Genomic DNA, 14,213 nt, shown 5'->3' with positions numbered 1-14,213 from the left:
CAACTCTTGGTTTTGGCTCAGGTCACAATCTCAGGGTTGTGAGATTAAGCCCGCGTTGGGCTCCCTGCTCAGCATAGAGTCTGCTTCCCCTCTCTCTCTGCCTCTCCCCCAACTCATGCATGCAAACATGCTCTTGCCCTAGCACATTTAAGTCCTCAATTTAAGACAATTTAGAATTCTAATTCACAATATACCTTTTGCCAATTAAGAAACACAGAATCAGGGGTGCCTGCGTGGCTCAGTGGGTTAAAGCCTCTGCCTTCAGCTTGGGTAATGATCGTAGGGTCCTGGGATCAAGCCCTACATCGGGCTCTCTGCTCAGTGGGGAGCCTGCTTCCCCTTCTCTTTCTCTGCCTGCCTCTCTGCCTACTTGAGATCTCTGTCAAATAAATAAATAAAATCTTTTTTTTTTAAAAGATTTTATTTTATTTGACAGTGAGAGAGAGAGATCGTAAGTAGGCAGAGAGGCAGGCAGAGAGAGAGAGGAGGAAGCAGGCTCCCTGCGGAGCAGAGAGCCCAATGTGGGGCTCGATCCCAGGACCCTGAGATCATGACCCGAGCCGAAGGCAGCGGCTTAATCCACTGAGCCACCCAGGCGCCCCTAAATAAAATCTTTTAAAAAAAGAAAAGAATGCAGAATCAACATGGATTTACAGAAAAATTCTAATGGTCAAGACCCTTCCTCTGCACTCCAATAGCACTCTTTGTTTACTCCTTCCATCTAGCACAGTCACTGTACTGTCACACATCCGTCTTTCTAGCTAAACAAAATTCCAAGGGCAGAAAATAGTGCCTCTATACCCTCAAGAGTCTATCACAGAAAGCTGTATATGGTCCAGAAATGTTTGCTGAAAGAGTATAATACCATGACAAATGATAAGTCAGGCAAATGTTACAGAACGAAAAATAATAAAAAAGGGGAAACTATTATTTGGGCTACATAAATTATAGCATTGAAAGTAGAGCCCATCGGGGGCGCCTGGGTGGCTCAGTGGGCTAAAGTCTCTGCCTTCGGCTCAGGTCACGATCTCAGGGTCCTGGGATCCAGCCCCGCATCAGGCTCTCTGCTCAGCGGGGAGCTTGCTTCCCCTTCCTCTCCACCTGCCTCTCTACCTACTTGTGATCTCTGTCTGTCAAATAAATAAACTCTTAAAAAAAGAAAGAAAGAAAGAAAATGGAGTCCATCAATAGAGATCAGAAGTCCACAAAACTCCCTGCAAGTATATACAAAATGGCCTGTGCAGGTACATTTTTTTTTAAACTTTTTAAAAAGATTGTATTTATTTATTTGAAAGAGAGAGAGAGAGATCACAAGTAGGCAGAGAGGCAGGCAGAGAGAGGGGGAAGCAGGCTCCCTGCTGAGCAGAGAGGCTGATGCGGGGCTCGATCCCAGGGCACTGAGATCTTGACCTGAGCCAAAGGCAGAGGCCTTAACCCACTGAGCCACCCAGGTGCCCCGTGCAGTACATTTTTTGGAGTAAAGGTCTGCACCTTCTGTTACAGACTCAGAGGAATCTACAAACCCCGGCCGAATTAAAAATCCTATTTTTATTTTTAACACTATAAAACTTCCATTTTAAAAGGTTAATTTGATAATTTACATAAATACTAAACTATTAAATTTCTCAAACTAAGTATATCCCATCCTTTCCTGAAGGCATAAGTGGAAGACAATGTATCCTAGGCTTCAACTTATGTTCTAGCATGAGGAGGAAGCCTGACAAATGATTAACAAAATGTCAGCTTAAGAAAAGATACAGTGGCAGTCACTCAGGTGAAGACAACAGTTTTAAGCAAGGGTACTCGAGTTTTTGCTTCAGTGTATAAAAAAGTAAGAACATGAATTTCTTCACAAGTGTCTAAACTTGAATAATTTACAGTCTTTTTTTTTTTTTAAGATTTTATTTATTGAAAGAGTGAGGGTGTGTAAGTGGGGAGATGGGGGTAGGGAGGGAGAGAGAATCTTAAGCAGACTCCACGCCTGAAGAGCACAGACCTACCATGGGGCTCCTCCTCACCACCCTGAGATCACGACCTGAGTTGAAATCAAGAGCTGAACACTTAATGGACTGAGCCACCCACATGCCCCTATAGTTCTTTTTAAAGTAACTCTTTTTTTGAGGGGAAAAAAGGATTTTTTCTTTTTAAAAAAGATTTTATTTATTTGACAGAGAAGCGAGAGAGCGAACATAAATAAGCCGGGAAGTGGGAGAGGGAGAAGCAAGCTTCCCGCCGAGCAGAGAGCCTGATGTAGGGCTCGATCACAGGGCCCCGGGATTATGACCCCAGCCTAAGGCAAACGCTTAATGACTGCGCCACCCAGGTGCAAGCAATCTCCATATCCAACAGGGGACTAAATTTACATAATCCTGAGATAAGTTACAGGCTCTACCAAGTAAACCAGCCAGGTGCCCCTAAGGTCTATCTCCTGAATTATATGTGGAAAGAGAATTACTTGAGGGTCTGAGAGATACTTTAAAATGGTCTTTTCAAAATTTAAAGTCAAGATTATTTAAAGATTTGTGGCCTTTTGTATCTTAAAACTGTTAAAAAAAGAAAAAGTTACCAAATTTTCTCATCAGTGCTTACTGCCTTTTTAAAGTCAAAACACCAAGAGAAAGTAGTATTTGTATGGCATGCTGGGATGAGTGATCGAGACTTTTGGACCCAAGGTCATTGGCTTAGACACCCTGCAGCCTGCATGAATGGCCAGAGGGTTGAGGGGACCAGTACCTCAGCACATCTGTAACCCCTGCTGATGTAGTACATTGGCTGAAAAATCCTGGTTTAAATGACATATAGAGATCATAAAGAAATTGCCAAAATCCATGCAGCAGGCTGAAAAATCTATTTTGTAAGTCCCCTTGTTTCAAGGGATATGCATAATAGCTTTTAGTCCAGATATACCATTAATGAGAAAAAATTTCTTCTGAGAGACCATCTATTTGGATGGAAGTCATTGGCACAAAAACAACAAATACAAACTAAACCGTGCAACCCTAACTTGGAAGAATAAAGCAAAACAAAACAAAACAAAACAGGTTAATGGTAAACTTGAATGTAACATTAAATGAAACTGCCTTTCTCCCTCCACTTTATGATCATTCTACTTTCTTGTCTCAAGGTCATGAACAATAATCGCCCTCACCTATCAAACTAAGCCATGTAAATAGTGGTGTATTATTTTTTAAATTGGGGACGAATATACAGGTCAAAAGGTTACAATTAGCTCCTTGACCCCTTAACAGACTCTGACCTAGTGCACACTGAATAAACAGGAAAACTACCCATTCAAAGCCAACAATGTAAGTTTTTTCTGTCCCTGTTAAAGGTCCAAATTTGGAATATAAATATTCACAATAAACCTGATTAACTCACAAAGTTATTGCTTACACAAACCTGAAGGATATTTAAGACATTACAACTCTAACACATTACTGGGCCTTCTGTCTTTATTTCCATCTACAAAATTTACAACATTCCTTTTAAAAGGCAATACACTCAAGCTTTTCCATAAAACAAACAAGGGAGGATGGAATAACAAAAAACATTACCATTTGGGCTCTCTGTATTTTATTTCTCTACCTTTAAGCCAGAAAAGGAATCAAAGTGTCAATGTTACATAAATAACAGCAACAGTTGGAGGTCTTCCAATGAAGGGAAGCACTATAAGGAAAGCCAAGTGGTTTGACTTGAATTAACACAGCTCTACCTCAAACACCTGACAGAAGTTTGAAGGCTAGTACTGTCTCCAACAATGCAGAATATAATAAATCACGGGCAAAGAAGTCTTCATCTGTATATTATTTCATCAAGTACCACAGTCAAAATAAAGTCGTAATCTGAAACTTCATTCCACTGGCCAGGACCCTCTGGAACCCAAAGACAGAAAACTTGAACTGAGATCTAGAGTAATCTAAAATATAATCCAACTTTTATGTATGCAATAACTACTGCTTTCCATTTGAATGCCTCTTACAAACCAGGCATGGGAGGAAATGTAAACTCCCATTTTAGAAATAAACAGGTGTAGGGGCATCTGGGCGGCTCAGCCGATTCATGCTGGACTCTTGATTTCGGCTCAGGTCATGTCTCAGGTCCTAAGACCAAGCCCTGCACCCTGCTGCTTGACATTCTCTCTCTCTCTCTCCCCTTCTCCCTCTGCCCCTTCCCCACCCACATTCTCTCTTTCTCTAAAACAAATCTTCATGAAAAGAAATAATAATAAAAATAGTAATAATAATAATAAAAGCAGGTTCAGAGGTGCCTGGGTGACTCAGCTGGTTAAGTGCCCAACTCCTAACTTCCACTCAGGTCATGATCTCAGGGTTGTGAAATTGAGCCCCACGATGGGCGTGGAATCTGCATTAACATTCTCCCTCTCCCCTTCCCACCATCCCACACCCAGTACTGTGCACAAGAAAAGAAAAGAAGGAAGGAGGGAGGGAGAGGAAAGGAAAGAAAGGAGTGGTGGAGGGAGGAAGGAAAGAGGAAGAGAGAGAAAGAGGTTCAGAGGTCAAATGACCTGTCAAAGACCAAAGGACACTAAATGATGGAGGCCAAATTTGAATCCTAGTATGTTTAGGATTCAAAACCTAAACAGGTTATTTTCACTAATTCAACACTATTTCCCTAATTCTGCACATTAATTCACTTAACAGCCTACCATAAATATTACAATGAAATGGGTTGCTTTAAATGTGGAGGCAAGGGGCACCTGGGTGGCTCAGTGGGTTAAAGCCTCTACCTTCGGCTCAGGTCATGATTCCAGGGTCCTGGGACTGAGCCCCGCATTGGGCTCTCTGCTCGGAAGGGAGTCTGCTTCCCCCCCGCCTCTGCCTACTTGTGATCTCTCTCCCTCTGTCAAATGAATAAATAAAAAATCTAAAAAAATAAAAAAAAATTAATGTGGAGGCAAGATGAAGGGTGGGGATGTTTCAACAGTCAGGAGTCTTCATTAGTCTCTTACTTGAATGTGCTAGTTAGCAGGCCACAATGGTATAAAAATTGGGTTTTAAAAGATGGAAGACCGGATGACTGGGTGGCTCAGTTGTTTCAGGGTCTGCCTTCAGCTCAGGTCATGATCTCAGGGTCTCGGGACGGAGCCCTTCAAGAGCTCCCTGCTCAGTGGGGAGTCAGCTTCTCCCTCTCCGCCCTCACCACCCCCGACAATGGCTTGTGCTCTCTCAAGTAAGACTAAAAAAAGAAAAAAAAAAAGGATGGGAGACCAACTCCAAAGCAGATGGGTATTTGTATTCAATCTATATAGTCAAAAATACACAGAATGCTTTATCACTTTAAAGTACTGATAAAGATAGGTTCATGCTCCGCCTACAGTGTGTGATTTAAGAATACAGAACAAACAGGGCACCTGGGTGGCTCGGTTGGTTAAGCAACTGCCTTCTGCTCAGGCCATGATCCTGGAGCCCAAGGATAGAGACCTGCGCCTCCCGCTCCCTGATCAGCAGGGAGTCTACTTCTCCCTCTGACCCTCCCCTCCCCATGCACTCCCCCTCTGTCAAATAAATACATATCTTAAAAAAAAATACAGAACAAACAAAAAAGTTAGTGGGTTACCTGAGAGACGAGGATGTAAAGATGTTAATACAGGAAAAACTACTCTAAACATACTCCTAACACAATGCCCAAACACAAGTAAACTATGATCAAAGAACCACTGGGAATTAAGACCTCTGATCCAGGTCCACAAGGCTCTAAGTGAGCAAACCTTGAACTTTCCCCGAGTCTGAGATGGGAACATTCACTTTGCTATCTAGATGAGAACCCTAGATTCACCAAAACTAGATAACCACTCTGGCAATGTACACTGTACTTGAGCAACTGAGGCAATCTACACTGGGTGTAACTTATATACCGACCCAGCCCTAACCAACACCAATTCAGGAGCTCACACTCACCCAGCAAGACACACCAGAAACAGGAAGGACAGGTCAAAAGTCCTCATTAAAAAATAAGAATTCCTAGCAGGAGAAAATTAAAATAGAGTAAAGAGTAGCAGCACTGCAATAAACAAACACATTGTCTCCACTGATAGCAAAGAGAAAGAATTCATATTAGTCAGGCACCTAGCATTTTATAAATTAACTCTTTTCACCCTCACAGTAACCCTGAGAAAACACTAGCTGGTGCTTTAGTTATTAATCCTCACAAGAACACTCTGATGCAAGTACTATTTATATTCCCATTTTACAGATGAAGAAACTGATGGTTAATAAATTGTCCATGGTGGTTGCTATCCCAATTGGAGAGATGGCAAAATCCAGGTTTAAGAAAGGTTAAGTAACCTCCACATTTGGTCACCTCACCCCAAAGCTGGAGTTCTTTCCAACTATCCTCTGTGCCCCCTCCATTAAAAATGAGAAATTCTCGGGGCGCCTGGGTGGCTCAGTGGATTGGGCCGCTGCCTTCGGCTCAGGTCATGATCTCAGGGTCCTGGGATCGAGCCCCGCGTCGGGCTCTCTGCTCCGCAGGGAGCCTGCTTCCTCCTCTCTCTGTCTGCCTCTCTGCCTACTTGTGATCTCTCTCTGTCAAATAAATAAATAAAATCTTTAAAAAAAAAAAAAAAAAAAAAAAAAGAGAAATTCTCTGGGGCACCTGGGTGGCTCAGTGGGTTAAGCCTCTGCCTTCCACCCAGGTCATGATCTCAGGGTCCTGGGATCCAGCCCCGGAACAGGCTCTCTGCTCAGCAGGGAGCCTGCTTCTCCCCCCGCAGCTCTGCCTACTTGTGATCTCTCTCCATCAAATAAAAAATAATAATAAAATAAATAAAAAGGTGAGGCGAACCATAAGAGACTATGGACTCTGAAAAACAACCTGAGGGTTTTGAAGGGTCAGGGGTGGGAGGTTGGGGGAACAGGTGGTGGGTAATGGGGAGGGCACGTTTTGCATGGAGCACTGGGTGTTGTGCAAAAAGAATGAATACTGTTACGCTGAAAAAATAAATAAAATGGAAAAAAAAATAAATAAAAAGGAGAGAAAGTCTCAATCCCTCCCCTACGGATTTCTGTAGCTGTTTCAGAAACCATACCCTCCCCAAACAAAGATTAAAAAGCCAATAGGAATTTTCATAAGAAAACATCTCAAAAAGCTACTACATTGTGAAAGCTACTAAGCTGTGCAATGATACATGCACTATTACAGAATGTCATTCAGTTGTAAGGTTGGGGACAGGAACTATCTAGAGATCCTTAGCACAGCACCTATGAGATATGTAACAGGCATTCAGGGTCTGTTGAAGAAGTAACATCTTCTGACCAGTTAGAAATTCAATTTTTTAACAAAAAGAATTTATCCATTCATTTGTAACAGGGTTGCTTTCTTAAAATTTATAGCACATTAATGAGATAGCTAAATTGAGAAATGGCCATTAGTGCATTAGTCATAACTTCAGAAAAATTCCAAGTGTTCACTTTTCCAAGCAGATTAAAATGTTTCAGCTAATAAAAACCTGTCAGAGAAATCCATGAGGCCAGAAAGTATAAAAAGAAAAGAAAAAAGTGGCCAAAATAAAGGCCTTTAAGATGTGACACATATAAATTGTAAGATATCATTCTAAGTGTAACTTGGTATTTAACCCTAAAACCCTCACATCGGATAACCCAGTATTTTCTATAGATGAAAACATCACCACTAATGTAAAAAAAGCTTGCCCACCATAGCAACTGTTGCTAAGTAGGCGTCTCATATCTAAGGCTGAAAGACAGGATTTGTAGAAACCAATGAAATACCACTCCCAGCATGATTGTGAATTCTTTCACCTTAAACTTTTAAAGCCTCAACCCGTGATTTCTATGTTGGGGAGAAAATGTGTATTGGTCAGCAACCAGGTCTACTGAAACCTACCCCAGAGAATACCAAATTTTTTTTTAAAAACTACCAATTATCTATAACCCAATGTAAATATATCCTTTGTTACAATGACAGCAGTTCCTTTTCCTTAATCCTGGAGGAATTTCTTTGTTTGAAAGGCTAGCTGGCCCAGATTTCTAAGAAACAACTAAATAATATACCACTTTTGAAATTACCCATTTTAGGAGTTCAAAGACATTTAGGCATACAAATGCACTAATTTTCTTGGGAAACAAACTTGGCCCAGGTCATCCAATGAATGGTGATATCAAAGATCAAATCCATTTCTCATTTTTTAAAAAAGATTTTATTTTTAAGTAATCTATACCCAACCTGGGGCTGAAACTCACAACTCTGTGATTAAGAGTTGCAAGCTCCCCTGACTGAGCCAGTCAGGTTCCCCAATCAGTTTCTCATTTTAAATCAAATATCACAAACATTATTATTACCTTAAAGTTCTAAGACCTTACCTTACACCTAACCCAATGCCAAATCACATCACGTGTCAGTTTCTGAATACAAACTGACTATATTATGCAGAGGTTGTCATACAGTTGCCAAAACAATTATCATAAATGTTGTAACAGTTAACATCTATCTCTGGAGCACTTCATATGGTCGCTAAATATGTTACATTCACTGTGGCAGTTCTCACAATGACTCCATGAGGAAAGTGAGGCACAGAAAGAGAATCTGTCCAAGGTAAAACCTAGAAAAAGGGCAAGGCAGGGGTACACAGGGAATATGGTTCAAAAACCATGTATCTCCATTGCCTGGACCAGGATTCTAGGCCAGCTCTAGGGCTGATACTTGCTTGAGCCACTTAACCTTCATATGGCCCAATTTCCTTTATTCTAAACCCTATAGTCAAACACATAGTCTCAAAAGTCCTTCATACCCTAAAATGTTCTAATTTTATAATCATCTTTCTATTCAGGTAACGAACTCAAAAAGACTTCTTTCCTCCAACTTCTGAAGTCCTCACTAAAGTTGAGAGTCCACATTTTATCAATCGTATCAATAGGATACCACTGCCGAACAAAAACAGCCTTTCTTAAAAGCTAGAGCACTACATTCTGCAATTATAATTCCCCAATCTGACCAATGATAATGACAAATGACAAATGAGAACCTCAAATGATAATGACAGAGAGAAAAGACCTTACAATTGTGGGTTGGGGTAGATGTAAAAAGAACGGACTACTGTATATGGGTGGTTATCAATTCACAAAAAAGGATCACCCATTTCCATGTCCTCTAAAAAGCTGGGAATAAGTCTTTAAAGGGCTCTAATATAAACTTATTCCTTCATTCAACCAATAAAAGGGAATGAAGAAATTATGTCACTAATCCAAGATATTTATTATAGGCATGGAAAAATCACCAATTTATAGGATAAATCCTACCAAAATGGGTTAGAGCTCTAGAATCTACATTTTACCAAGCTAGTCATCTAACCAATTCAAATTGCATTTAAGGACAATGACAGGATATTTAAACACCAAAGAAAAAAGGCGTAGGTTCCACTTAATGAAATTACTCTATCAAGTCTTCTAGGACCAAATCACTTTGCAAAATAATCCTTGGTACTGTTGTTCTCTAGAAAATCCCCCCCAAATTCTTAAATAAAATCCCCCCCCACCCTGTTAGTTTTCTACAGTTGCTATAACAAATTACCACAAATATAAAACAACACACATTTATTATTTCACAGTTTCTATAGGCCAGAAGTCAGGTGGGCTTGGCTGGGTCTTCTACTTAGGGTCCTACAAGACCAAAATCAAGGTGTCCACCTTGCTCTGTTCCTTGTTAGAAAACTCCAGGGGGAAATCTGCTTCCAAGCTCACTGAGATTGTTACGTGAGTTTAGTTTCTTATGGTTGTATGACTGATGCCCCCATTTCCTTACTCGCTGTCAGGCAGGGCTGACCCACATGCTTTCCATGAGGCCCCCTCCAGTAATGGTAGGCGGAGTCCCTCTCATGTTTCAAATCTCCAACTTGTTCTGCCCATCTCTCTGACTCCAGCTGGAGAAAGTTCTCTGCCTTCATGTTAGATTGGACCCACTCAGGAAATCCAGGGTAATCTTCCTACTTTAAGATACTTAAACCATAATTATATTTGCAAAGTTCCTTTTGCCACATAATGTTAATATCCAGGGATTAGGGGAGGGGGACAGGGTATCATTTCATCTACCACAGCCCACCCTCTGACCTCCAGAGATTCACAACTCTCCCAAATGCAAAATACATTCCTTCCACATTCTGAGGTCTCATTCCGTTATAGTATCAACTCGGAAGTCCAAAAAACTCACCTAAACCTGATCAATTAAAAAGTCCCAAATCTCATCTTCTAAATCAGGTGTGGATGAGGCCCTGGGCATAATACAATTAAGTACAACTCATGAGGCACAATTCCTGAAAACAAAAAAGTTATCTGCTCCCAACATACAATGGTGGGACAGGCACAGGGCAACAGTTAAAGACATTCCAGTTCCAGCAAGAAAAATGGAAGACAAAACAGATCCACTGGTCCAAAGCAGTTTCAAAATCTGGGCAAACTCTGCTCCTTTTCCAAAGTTAAGGGGAAAATCCTCTGTAGCCTTCAGCTCCACTTCTCTGCGCTCTTGGTTCCACCCTCCGAGTCACCCACCATTATTAATGAAAAGCAACATACTCACGCTTGAGTTTTATCAGTCTGTTTCCTGCCTAGAACTTGGGGGTTTTAACAGCCCTCTTTAACTTTCTACTGTCTTTTTCAATACAAGCTGGCATTGTTTTTTGATAGCATAAAATCCTCAAGGACCTCACTGGCTTTCTATAAAATTTCACAGGGGTTCACTCCATTAGTCAGACTCACATCCACAAACACCCCAGATTGCATCTTCAACACTTTGCTTGGAAATCTCCTCTGCTGCATAGCCAGGTTCATCACTTACCAGTTCTCTTTCCACATAACCACAGGATACAATTCTAAACTTTTTTTGGCTCTATGTAGCAAAGATCCTCTTTCTTCCAGTTTCCAATGCCTACCTCATTGCCACCTGAGGCCTAGCTTGCAGTCAACACCCATATTTCTACAATCTCTTCTAGGCCTTTTCTATCATACTCCTCAAAATTTTTCTGGCTTTCACCCACTTCCACGTTTTTAGGTAACAGTACCTCACTCTAGGTACCAAAATCTATACTAGTGTTCTACTGCTGCCTTAATAAATTACAACCACGAGGAGTGGCTTAAAACAATAGAAATTTGTTATCTCACAGTTTCTGTAGGTCAGAAGTTAGGTGGGTGTGGCCATGTCTTCTGCTTAGGGTCCCACAAGGCTAAAATCAAGGCATATTCCCTGCTAGAAACTCTGGGCAAGAATCCACTTCCAAGTGGTGCCTGGGTGGCTCAGTCGGTTAAGTGGCTGCCTTCAGCAAAGGTCACAATCCCAGAGTCCTAGGACTGAGCCCCACATTGGGCTCCTTGATCAGTGGGGAGCCCGCTTCTCCCTCTGCCTCCTGCTCTGCCTACTGGTGCTCTCTGTCAATAAATAAATAAATAAACTCTTTAAAAGGGAAGAAACAAACAAACAAAAAAGAATCCACTTCCAAGCTCATTCAGGTTGTTGGTCAGTTTCTCATGGTTGTAGGACTGAGTCTCCATTTCCTGGCTGGTTGTCAGCTGTGGCTGGTCTTTGCCACTAGAGGTTGCCCATATTCCTTCTCATGTTTCCCTGTGGCCCCCTCTAGCAAGAGCAAATGGAATCCCTCTCATGGCTGGAATCTCTGATTTCACCCTTTTGCCCTTTCTTGACTCCCAGGTGGAGAAAGTTCTCTGCTTTTAAGGCCTCATGTGATTAGGCTGGGCCTACCCATGAAATGCAGAATAGTCTTCCTATTTTAAGATTCCTAGCCCTAATTAGACCTGTAAAGTTCCTTTTACCATGTAACGTATTTATAGAACCTGGGAATTAAAGTATGGACATCTTTTTCGGGAGGGGTGGCATTCCACTATAAACACAAACCCAAACACGGCTTTAAACTCAGTTCCTGAAGAAAATTCCCCCTCTCCCCAAAAGACTGTGAAGTAAAGGTGTCTGTTCTGAGTAAAATCAAAGATTCACCCTGTAAGAGTGGCTAGGCAACAGGAGAACTAAAAATACACAGTGGGAAAGAAGCTGCCACTTGTACCCTTTAGGTAGAAATAACCCAATGTTCCCCTTAAATACATGCTTCTCTTCCTTACTTTATTCCATACAAGAGAACATAACTGGGCATGTTTTTGTTTTAACAAAAGTTGTCCCAGGGTGCCTAACTTTGTAATCGGTTGATAAATCAATCTGAGCAAACTTCAAATCTTTTCATTCTTTCTTGAAGTCATCCACCCTCCCCCAATGGCACATGAAAGTAAGTATTTCAAAGTCACAGAAGGGTAAACCTGTCCAGATAAAAGAGCAGGCGAAGTTTTTCTAAATGACTTGGGAAAGATCGAGTTATTGGTACTGGTCTTTCAGTCAAAGGTCCGCCAAGCCAATTAAGTCAACTGACTTACAAAAAAAGAAAAAACTGCAACAATTACTACAAAAGTAACATTCTGAAGTCTTGCCTACTGTTAAATTGTTGACCATAAATTTTACCTAGAACAGAGAAAGCCCAAATATACCAGCTAGTCCCTTTAATCTATCAAGCACTTACTACCTGTCAGGCACTGTGGTAAACACTTGACACAAATTATCTTATTTACTGCTCACCATAACTGTATGATCTAGGAAATACTGCCCCACTTTACAGATAGGAAAACCAAGGATTACAAAGATTAGGGCACACAGCTAAGCAGTAATGGCACTGATATTTGAGAACCCAAGCACTCTGGTTCTTTACGCCTGTATTGCCACTCCTTAGATGTAATGCAGTCTCCCAACTCCTAGAAAAATCGTCCCTTTCCAGTTTTCTTTTCCTGTCCTCTCCCTATGCCCTTCTCATAGAACTCAGTAGAGAAAGGTAATCAAGTCTTACCAAATTAATTTACCACCTTTTCAGAACTCTTCCCTTCCCAAAATAGCAAAAGTCAAGAAGCGACTTTTTCCGACCCTGACTTTGCTTTCCAAAAACAAACTACTGAAGCTCCACCCACACCTGCCTAGAATAGTAACGTTCCAACGCTGCAAAATAATAAACAACAAAATAACCAAAACGAAAATAAAAGTCGTACTTTTTCAAAAGGTCACAAACTTAACATGTATACTGTTGGCCAAGCTTTCATTCTACATACTTCTCTTCCACCTAGGCTCCGAACTAACCCTTAACTCCAACTCCACCCATTCTGCCCCACTTCGTGGTCCCCTCCCCCCTTTTCCCCAGAGACCTCGCCCGGGGTTCCCTCCCCTCTGCACCCCAGTCTGCAGGTGGGAAGCCCAGCCTGGCCCAGAGGGACCCTTAGAAGGCCCCTACTCCAGCTGCTCCGCTCCGCAGGAGGGTTCACCCCACCCTACCCAGCAGGCACCACTCCCCTAGGCACCCTCCTCCAGCATCCCCTAGTGGCCCCACCCCTCAAGCTCCCTTCCCCCTCCAGCAACCCCCTCCTCCAAGTTGCCCCCTAGTCCCCGCCCCAGTCCAGCCCTCTCCCCCGCAATAAGCGGGAGTCCCGAAAGGCAGTTCCCACCCTCACATCAGCCTCTACCCCCTAAGCCTCGCTCCCCGTCCTGGAGGGTGGCCCCAGTCCTCCCCGATGGGCTGCAGGGGCCTCGGCCGATGGGGGGGGGGGGGGCAGGGGAAGGCGACGGGCCGCTCCGGAGTCCGCTGGGAGCGCGAGGGGAGACCGCGCCCCGTTGTCCCATCCTGGGCCCACCTCCACACCCAACGACCTCGCCTGGCGGCTCCCACCGTACCTGTGGTGGAAGCGGCAGCGGCGGTGGCCGCTCTACCCTCTCCTCACACAGACAATATGGCGGCGGCGGAGGAGGAGACACACGGCTCGGCCGCCAGCCGCAGGAACCAGAGCGAGGCTGCAGCCGCCGCTGCCGGAAGCGGAAACCCCCTTCCTACCAGGAGGCGGGGCGGGACCTCTTCCGACTCCACCCCCAGCGGAATCCGGCTGAGTGCGGCCATGCTGGGACGTGCTATTGTATCTCTGCAGTTGCGGTTCCGAAGTGGGGGACAAAATGGAAGATATTCTCAATGTAAAGCATAATAAGCAGATTTGCAATAGTTAAGCGCATTTTGTTTCAGTACTTGTGAAGAACTGACGAGGCAAAGAAGAAGAACCTCCCGTAGGTGTACAATTGGTTTGTCCCAAGCTAAGATGGCGGTCCCTATGTTTCCTGCACTTCACCCAGCTGACGAGTCGACAAGCCGGCAGGCC

The 14,213-nt window shown here is 42.9% G+C and overlaps 1 protein-coding gene across 1 annotated transcript in view; it reads right to left on the bottom strand.

The window, feature by feature from the left end:
- Window positions 1–13,883, bottom strand: part of CSNK2A1 (casein kinase 2 alpha 1) — a 53,993-nt gene extending 40,110 nt beyond the window's left edge. Inside the window, exon 1 of the mRNA XM_045980149.1 lies at window positions 13,741–13,883. The gene's annotated coding sequence lies outside the window, so the exon portion shown is untranslated. The remainder of the gene's footprint in view (window positions 1–13,740) is intronic.
- Between the last annotated feature and the right edge of the window lie 330 nt (window positions 13,884–14,213).

The sequence above is a fragment of the Meles meles genome, chromosome 16 (genome assembly GCF_922984935.1).
Source record: "Meles meles chromosome 16, mMelMel3.1 paternal haplotype, whole genome shotgun sequence".
In the NCBI taxonomy this organism is placed as follows: Eukaryota; Metazoa; Chordata; class Mammalia; order Carnivora; family Mustelidae; genus Meles; species Meles meles.
The sequence above is the reverse complement of the archived record's forward strand: the minus strand, read 5'-3'. Positions and strand labels throughout refer to the sequence as shown.